This window comes from Neomonachus schauinslandi, chromosome 10 (genome assembly GCF_002201575.2).
Source record: "Neomonachus schauinslandi chromosome 10, ASM220157v2, whole genome shotgun sequence".
NCBI lineage: Eukaryota > Metazoa > Chordata > Mammalia > Carnivora > Phocidae > Neomonachus > Neomonachus schauinslandi.
In genome coordinates this window covers 12,622,884-12,633,349 of record NC_058412.1, presented here as the reverse complement: position 1 = coordinate 12,633,349, position 10,466 = coordinate 12,622,884, and positions in this window count along the sequence as shown.

Below are 10,466 nucleotides of genomic sequence, written 5' to 3'. Positions count from 1 at the left end.
TTTCCTTTCCTTTCCTTTCCTTTCCTTTCCTTTCCTTTCCTTTCCTTCTTTCCTTCTTTCTTCCCATGGCTACAGTATAAAAAAGTGACAGAAGATTTCAAGAAATAGAAGGAAAGGAAATGTTCCAAAAGAGACCAATAAGACTCTTCAAAGAAGAAAGCATTGGCAACAGAAATTACAGTCTGTCCCACCTCACAGACATGAGAAGAGCTCTGTAAATTATCTGTATGATTTTGCCAAGAGACAAAAAAGACTGAGCACAGCTGAGCTACTTTGGTTAGGGACCCAAAGTGAGGCAGGAGCCCGCTGTGCTGTCCCCTGAGACATGGTGATAGCGGGCAGGGTGTGAGTATGAAATAAACTCTCTCGTGATGTCAGTTAAGCTAGCCCCTCAGGGAAGAAGCAAAGTAAGTTTTGACAGCCTTTGTGAACCGATCATCAAGTTAAAGTTAAACTTTGTCTTTCAATTAAAATTTTGCTTTAGCTCTGCTTGCCTCTCTAGCAGGGAGTTGTGGCAAAGAAGGTATTTGGGGATGCTACCCCGGCCACAGGATATTAGAGTGTCATCTTGGTAGACTTACTGGAAATTGTACCAAGAAAGATTCTATACTTTTATAGCATATAGCCACTTTTTACTCAGATCTCACTCTATGAGCCAGGCAAATTCATTTAGAGGAAGTAGAACTCTCTCAAGGGCCACATCCTAGATTGCACTCAGGCCATAGCAATAAAAAATATTTGATTCAGAAACAGCACAGTTCACTTTTGAATTTAAAATTTTAATTTGAATGTTGCTCTCACAATGAATAAGTGCCCCAAATCTAATGTGTGAAAGCATATGGCCACGTCTCACACACACAAGCTTTCAGTCTCTCACAGGCTGTGAGAATTCATAACAATAAAATAACAGTGTTTTGGTGTTTGAATGGTTGCACAGTTCTCCCACATGTATTATTCTATTAGACATTCACAACAACCCTTTGCAGTGGGCAGCACAGGGAATGGAATTATACTCCTCTGGCAGGTGCAGAAACTAAGACCTAGATTGGTTAACCAGCCAGGCCAACAGTGCATCATGGTCGGTGACAGAGCCAGGTGACAGACCCATATTGCAGCTGTCAGCTCCAATACTCCAGTCACTCTACAGTGGCGCCGTGACAGGGCTCTGTTGTTCAGTTGTCCCTAGAGAGTAAATTTAAAATTCTTAAAAGCCCGAACGCCATATGTGCTTATCCTTAGAAATAATATTAAACCAAGAGACTGGGGAAAGTATGTCCTACCAACAGCTAGGTGCTAGGAATGGATGCAGTGGAAGCAGACAAAAGGGAAGCAGAGGCCCTCACCTGAGCTGGGGGGGAAGCAGAATGCTGGGGTCAGCCTGATCTGAGAATGTCATCTGCACAGGTTTAATTAAAAGACAGAAATAAGAGCCTCAGTGTTTCAGACTTTCTGGAAGGTTGGTGAATGAAATGGGATCATTAAAGAAACGTCTAGATCTACGCTGTTCTCAGTCCATGCCGTGTCCTCTCAGCTGTGTTTTTAGTTTCTATTTTTATTTTCTTGTTCTGATGTGAGGCTGCTTCTGCATTAGAAGTAGCTGCTGCCTTAACAGAAGCACCAGCTTCCTTCCAAATGTGAGCATGATATCTGTTCATGGTGCCATGACTTTGTTACTGTAAGTTCTTGTATTGGTAGGCCAAGGTCATTGAGGGTGTGGAGGTCAGTATCCTTGTGCAAAAACACTAATGGTCTACTATACTAAAGTTCTTTTACTTATTGCTCTTAGCTATAATAATAATAAATAACTAATTTTTTTAACAAATATTTACTATTTACTATGTTCCTCACACTCTTTAGATGACATCACATGTATTTATTCATTTAATCTGCATGACAACAGTATGAAAGTTTCAGTTAATATGATTCGCATTTATAGATGGAGAACCTGAAGCCCAGAAAAATTAACTTGCCCAAGGTTATAAGCTAGTGTTGGAGATACAGGATTCCAAAACAAGAAAGTCTGATCCCTAAGTGACTTCAAGGTTGTTGTTAACAACAGAACATATAAACCAATCCTCAGGTGTTAGTAGAGAACAAGTACAAGAGTCTCCAACCTTCTGGGACAGAAGAATTTCCTCAAGTAGGGCAGCCAGATTTCCTAATTGAAAATATAAGATTCCCTATTAAATTTGAATTTTAGGTAAACAATAAATAATTTTTTAGGATCAGTATGTCCTCTGCATACTTAGGACATACTGATCCTACAAATAACATTGCTGTTTATCTGAAATTCATATGTAATTGAGTATTCTGTATTTTATCTACCTCTCTATTTATTTAGGCAACCCTCCTCCCCTGCTCCCCTGCTTCATGAATCATGCTCTCCTTATTTAGATGCTCTTAGAGTTGGACAGTTCTGACTATTTTTGCTATAGTTAGATAATTTTTCTGTGGAATCTTTGTCAATTAACCCAACTAAATTAAACCCCCTGAGATTTCTTCGCAAGCCTTCATAACAAAAGCTTGGGATTTCCCAACACCTTCCACAAGTCATCTCTCTCAGAGATGGCTTATCTGGTGTTTACCCTTAGGCAAGGAAGTACCTTAAGGGTAGGGGTTTGGATAAAGTTCTCTCAGCCTCTTTTCGCATAAGCTGTTTTCCCTAAAATGGGATTAATCCTAAGCAAGAGTTTCAGTGTATTGAGGCTCTTCCTAGTCATCAGCTAGCAGTGTTCAGAACCCAACTCAAGCCCAGTTCTCTCTCCCTGCTCTCTAGAAATTGCTGTGAACTACTAGAATATGAGAGTCTTGGCATCTGGCCAAGAATCTGACAATTCTTGGTCCTGTCCTTTCTGGAAACAGCCAATTCGGGCTAGCCTCTTCAAAGCCAACTTGCTGTGATTTGTGAAATTTTTCAGGAAGTGAGCCACTTCATGTTCTTAACCTCCAAGAAAGTTGATGGGTTTTGCATTCCACTCCCGGAAAGTTAAATTAACCATGGCCTTTCCCGTGAGGAGTCCTAACATGTTGGGTGTGGACACAGACATGCCATTTCCACCACATGAGTAGGAATTCAGTTTAGCAAAACTGGCTTTTTACTGTTCACTTTTAGTCAGCGGCCACCCAAGGTTCCTACAACAGGCATGTAATCAGCACCAGGAATGGCTTAGGAAGAGGAAGGGAAGAATCACAGGGTCCTTATTGTATAGAAGAGCTAGACTGATGGTGGACTTTGTAGCCAGGTGATAGCAATTAGGGAAAGATCATTCCCAAATATGTTCCTTGTGGAGCAATTGGCAGAAAGGTGGGCATCCAACCTGGTATGCTTCTGGGGTTATTTTGCTATGGCCAGATGGCCGAGTGGGAACCAGGGATAGTGAGAGCCCTTATAATAATATAGGGTCCAAGGTGTGGGTAACTGGAGGTGTCAACATCTGCATAGTTTAGAGACTTCATTCGGAAACTATATATTATTTTTCTTTCAGAAAGAAAAAGGCTATGAAATTGCAGAAGTGGAATATTAGTTTTCTGTCACATCTAAAACCTTTCCAAGTTGGCTAATTAAATTATACCTTCCAACAGAGAACGCAAACACAATTTCAGGTTCTAATCTCTCAGTAATCAAGCATTCTATTATTAATGTCCTCTTCCTTTTTCTGGGCTTAATTGCTCATTGTACTACATGTGGCATTGATTAGCAGTAGGAAGAGTGTGTTCTGTTTTGTTGGCTTGTGAGAAAAGTGGCTATAAAAAGGCATTGAATCAGAAAGCAAGCTCTCTCCAGCTGTGATATGGTGAGTGGGGGGTCTGAGGAAGCAAAGCCAACCAACTTGTTTGGTTTGAAATAACAGCATAAAGTTCCATATTTGCCTGTGAAGCAACCATTCTTGATCAAATGGATCCCAGATCAACTGGGAGCTTTTAACAACAACGATTTGCATAGAACTTTACAGTTTACAACACACTTTTTTATAGGTATCATTTTGGTTAGTCTGAACCATAAATCTGTGTGTTAACCATTTTAACAAGATTTTGCATATGAAAAGTCTGATGCTTAGCAAGATTCAGTGACTTTTGTCAGATCACACAACTAGTGTAATGAAGACAGTGTTTGGACACATACATTGCAATTTCTAATTTTGTCCTCTTTCCATTATATTACACAATCTCCCAGCAACTATGACTCAGTTGCATGTAATTCACCAAACACTGACTGGGCCAATACCATGTTCCATAAACCAAGCTATGCACTAAGAGAGAATTAAAAAAAAAATCCTGGTAGAAGCAGACAACTCTAACAAGACATATGTTTGACTCTGATGTGTTGTATTACGGATACAAGATACTGAAGAATCAGAAAGGAGAAAGAAGGCATTCAGCAAGGAAAAATCTTCAAAGAGGAGGAAATATTTCAGTTGGCTTTTGACAGGTAAACCAATTCCAACAGTCCTAAAAAGGGGAAGGCAATGGAGACAACATTTAGTAGAGGGATAGGGTAAGAAAGAGTGTGTTGGGGAAAAGTGAGTTAACACAACTGATAAGATTGTAAAGTACTAGAGAGAATGGTTGAAACACAAAATTGGGCTCTGTGTGAAGGAATTTAACTACATTGTGGAAACAACGAAAACTTTGGATTTGTCCAGAAATCTCATTAACACAAGTGGTTTTCAAATTAACAGTTTTTTCTCTATCTAAGGAGAAGAGAGCCAGCAAATGCAAGTGCCAGTTATGGCAGGTAACTAGGAGTGGGACAGTGGGACGGAGCTTGGATGCCGCCCCTCTGACAGCAGTGTGCATTTGTACACAGAGTCTTAGCAGCAAGCGCACTCTCACTTTGCCAAGTACCTAACCATTACTTCCTGTTCTGGATAGATTTCGTTTCCAAGATGTGGACCAGCGAGTCTCCATGAGTCCCTCCTGTTCCAAGGTTCTATTCTGTATTTCCATAATCTGGGTCGGCTTTTAGGAAGGCAAAGTTAATTCATCCACTTGGCTTCTGGCTGCAGAATAACTGCTTAGAGCCCACTGAGTTGCACTGGAGGAAGAAAGCCATGAGGCATATCTGTGTGTCTGCAAGGAAACCATCTGTCCCAACATGTCCCATTAATGACAGTTCCATTTGTATATGCACTACCCGAAGGACATGCCTTCCTGGGCCACCTGTGCTCCTCTCTCTTTCGATGACTTGCCTGGGAGATTGCAGAGGGCTTCCCGTTTTCATGACTCGGGGCAGATGGTCCAGCTAATGGAGAACAGCATCTTTTTCCAAACTCTCCTTACCAGTCTCCTGTTCCTATTCTCTTTGCTTCCCCCTGGCACAGGTGAGATCTGAAGCTCTGGTCTGCATGTCCCTACTTCAAATATCAGGTGTCACAGGGAAACCCAGAAGATGGCTGAGAGCTAGAAACCTAGGGCTTCCAGGCTGCTGTAATTTTTCCCTCTGGTTAGGATAGACTCCATAATTTCTGGTCTTTGCTAATGGCTGTTATTAATTACATGTTTGTTTATTTCCCCTGTGCATCTGGCACTCTCCGAAGTGTTGTGGGAGATCATAGACCATGGGAGAGCACACAATAGTGGTTAAATATAGATGCTCTAGATCAGGACTCTCTTTAAATGGTAACTCCCTGTGTGATTTTGGGAAGGATCCTCAACCTTGTTCTATCTCTGTTTTCTCATCTGTAAAATGAAGTTGGTAAGACTGGTGCCTTTGCATTGGGTTCTCGTAACTATTAAGTAAATTAAGATATAGGTAAATAGCTCAGAATAGTATTGGTCATAGAACAAAAAGCTTTATACGTTTTAGGCACTGTTTATCATTATTATTCTATAATTATATATTTGCATATATATGATATACATATACACACACATATACATATAATTATATAATATGTGCCTTCTTATAGAAGAACTGGTCATGAACACCAATAAGTGGAATAAAAGGTAGAATATGGCAAATGTTAATGTATATATTAAGTAAGTGAAGTAATGTGAGAATTAAGATAGTTTGGAAGGAAGGAAATCAGAGAAGGACGGAAATCAGAGAAGAATTTACAAAGGAAGGTGTATCTGAATAACCATTGGATGGATTTATGTTCTAGTCCCATTAATTTAAAAGTTCCGAGGACTCCTCATCTCTGATACCAAGCTGTCTTGTAGCATTTTTCCCTTGGATCGTCAAATTTTTCGAACCATGTGACATTATTTGGGGACTCTGTTACTGTAGAAATCAGGCACCTTCTGAATCCACCAGATCATTCTTTTGTTACAGATGAAAATCAGAGTATTTTAATTATTTCTATTATAAGTGTTCTACTAAACCGTGAAGGCACCTTGAAGAGACCAGCATTTTTGTCTTTCTTTCTGACAGGTCACATATTTTCACATATTTTTTTTTTAAAAGTATTCATTATCTTTGCCATGCTTTTTACAAGTCCTTCACATTAGGGCCAGGGCAGTAATGCAAGGATTTCATCCAAACATACCATGTCTTCAGATTTTTATCACCGCTATGGAGGCTAAAAATTCAAATTGTGCCCGTGTTAGCTCTTACTAAATACATCATCATCCCAAATTAATACAGCCATCATCCCACCATCCCGTCCACGGTCCACTTATTAATAAGCCTTAGGTCACAAAACTGTCTTCTTTTCCATCCTTCCTGACGCTGCTGGGTGCAGAGACCTCTGTTACCACTTACCTGAATAATTATAAGAATTTTCTAAATGGCCACCTAGTCCATTTTTCATACTGGTGTTATCTTTATAGTGATGATTATCTGACTCTCAAATCCTTTGGAAATTCTCTGTCTTCTAGATAGCTCCAGAACTGCTTAGCATGGTACCCAAGACTGCTTTCCACTACACCTTTTCTCACCAGCTACATCTCCTCCCCTGGCAGCCTACACACCCTGTGTTTCAACTACACATACAATCTCGTGTTTTCCAAAAGCACCATGATATTTAAAACCACGTTCATATAGAATATTCCTCCCTTATCTGCCTGGAAATCTCCTCTTCATCTTTTAATACACACCTCAACTATCGTTTCATCAGTGTAAATTTTCTGAGATGCCACCAAGCATGTAGTTGCTATTTGCTCTGAGCTCATACAACACTTTAATATGTATTACCCTCTTGCAGTTAATATATTATGTTATTTTAATTTGCATGTCTTTAATTATGAGCAAGACCAGCATATTCCTTTTTCAAATTTTTATTTAAATTCTAGTTAGTTAACATATAGTGTAATATTGGTTTTAGGAGTAGAATTTAGTGATTCATCACTTACATACAATACCCAGTGCTCATCCCAGCAAGTGCCCTCCTTAATCCCCATCGCTCATTTAGCCCATCCCCCCACCAACCTGCCCTCCAGCAGCCCTCAGTTTGTTCTCTACAGTTAAGAAGGACAAGCATATTTATTTATTTATTTTTAAAGATTTTATTTATTTGATAGAGAAAGACACAGCGAGAGAGAGAACACAAGCAGGGGGGGAGTGGGAGAGGGAGAAGCAGGCTTCCTGCTGAGCAGGGAGCCCGATGTGGGGCTCGATCCCAGGACGCTGGGATCATGACCTGAGCCAAAGGCAGGCACTTAACCACTAAGCCACCCAGGTGCCCCTCAGGTCACTTTTGAACAGAGCACTCTGACATATATAGTGGGATATATCCTAAGAAGAATAAAATGGCAAAGAAATCTTAAACCTCACAAGACAGTTGTAGTATTAATATTAGTTTATGTAGGGATGCCTGATTAAATAAATAAATAAATAAATAAATAAATAAATAAATAAAGTCTTTAAAAAAATAAAATAAAATACAAATACAAATCTAACCATTTTATGGTTCTCTATAAAAATCCTTCAAGTGCTCTTTATTGCCTTAATAATAGAGCATGTTACAGACTAAAAAGCCTCCTACCTCTCAGCTTCTCCTACTTCTTAGCACTTTCAGCCTTGCATTTTCTACTGGGAAGTGCTGGGGCTCCTTCTCATTTTCCTGTGCACAGCATGCTTTTTCACACTTTGTGTATTTCTCAAGCTTTTTCTTCTGCCTCCTGTGCCCCAGTCCCTCCTCTTTACCTGGCCAACATACTTTACAATTCAGCACAGACATGATCCATTCTCTGGACACCCAGCCCAGGTAAATGATTTTCCTCCGTGTTACCACCATACCCAATGATTACCTCTATGTCTACAATCAGGACATTGTTTTCTACAGTAATTGTTACTTGGCAGTATTTTTCCTCTGGATTGTGTAATCTTGCCAAGAGCTACTTTGTAAATGTATAGCCTATTACAGTGTCAGATCCGTACTATGTTCTCAGTAGTGGTTATGAAACTGTACTATGAGAAACTATGTCTTTGTGTGTATCATGAGACATAAATATGTCTGTGAACATTAGAAATGTAAGAAGACTAAGGTTCATTAAGTATAACCCTCTTATTTTACAAATGGGGAATTTGAGGTATGTAATAAATCCTGGACTGGAACCAGAATATCCTGGTTCTTAGTCTGGTAATATTTCTAGGAATATCATTCTGGGTATGATAGGAAGTTATAAAAATATTTTCCTCTTACATTATTTACTTTAAAATGTTATGCCCTCACAGTAAACGTCAAAGTGATAATCAGATATGATTTGTGCATCCCTTAAATTACATTCCCTTGTATTTGTGACATTCTATTTTATTCTGTATTTTTAAACTCTCCAAATTATAATTTTGTCCTGAAAGTATTGCCTTGATATTTGACCAAGCCAATAAGGTGTTAGCTTTTCTTAAGATACTGTACTGTTTGGCAAAGTGGGATGGCTTTTGTATCCTGCACCTCTTACAAGTATTGAAGAGACTGCTTGCCAGACAACATATTTATGCTGTTTTTCCAGGAAAGACACTGAGTTTCAACAGGAATGTTTCCATTTATCTTTTTGGAGAAATCAACCATCATCAAGGGTTGATCTAGGTTAGAAGTGAGGGTTGAGAGTATCTAGTCAAAGAAAACAGAATCTTAAGAAAATAAACACATAAATAAAATTTTCTTTATACTGAGCATGGTAAGTGTAGAATTTCAGCTTTGACTTGACTGTTATGAAACTGTAGTTAAAAGCACTATTGAAAGGTTTCTGAAAATCCATCTGAGAAAATGGTACTTCTAAACAAGTCTAAGCTCTTCTGAGCTCTGTGCTATAGCAGATCAGCTGTTAATGAAGCAATATATCCACGCTTTATTAACTTAACTCCTGGGAAAAAAAGCACTCCAATGAGTTATGGCTCAACATTTTATCCTCTAGTTTTACTGAGGCTTTGATGTCAGAAATGGGTGTAGAAAAGAGTCTTCTACCAAATGACTGTGGCATTGTCTATCTTTGTATCTAGAAGCTCACAGTACTCTGCAGAACATGAGCTGGGTGGGGAGGGGAATATATATACTTCTGTGGTAAACTGATAGGTGATGTTTTCAACTCTTTTATTTATTTATTTATTTATTTTTTATTTGAGAGAGAGAGAGACAATGAGAGAGAGCACATGAGAGGGAGGAAGGTCAGAGGGAGAAACAGACTCACTGCCAAGCAGGGAGCCTGATGCGGGACTCGATCCAGGGACTCCAGGATCATGACCTGAGCCGAAGGCAGTCGGCTAACCAACTGAGCCACCCAGGTGCCCGATAGGTGATGTTTTCAAACTAAAGTTAATTCAAATAATATTTACATCTTCTTGTTTTGGAGTCACTGGTTTCGAGCGCTAGAAACCAAATCCAACTCCCTAAGCAAATGATACAGACTGGGAGGTTATGGTGAGCATGCCCAGACTATATCAGAGGCAGAAACCAGTGCCTATTGGGAGGCTTGGAAGCAAAACAACAGCAGTCAACAAGTCTGATCAGGACACTGACTGTTGGAGAAATACATTCTAATATTTGGTTTGGATTTGGGACATGCACGCAGAATTCAGACTTCCAGGAGAGAATGTTTCATTGGCTGACTTTTAGCCCTAGACCTGTCCCCAGAGTCCAGGGCAGGAAGAAGAAGAAGCATTTGGCCCTCAGGCTTACATAATGAAATGTTGGCACATAGATTCACCTTCCACTGAGATACCAATGAGAAGGGAGGAGTAATTCTGGGGAACTATTGAGGAGGAGAAGTAGGTATTGAGCTGTCAAAATATGACAAGTGCTGTCTTCTACTTTCTGGCAAGAGAAAAAAAGAAAACATTCTTTGTCTCATAAAGCTTATAGTCCTATAGGAATTATAAACAAACAAACAAAAAAAGTTTGAGGGGAAAAGGTCTCAAATGAAGTGAGAGAAGTCCTGGGTGCAGAAGAAAGGGTCCTAATGCTGTCCGTGAGAATTGTGTTGTGTATCTTCCATCCTGGCTTTCAGGAGGCTGAAGAAACCCTATGTCAGCTGTCCTGTTTGTTCCTGCTGCTTCCCTCTACTGTCCTCATCTCTTTCCACTTCCT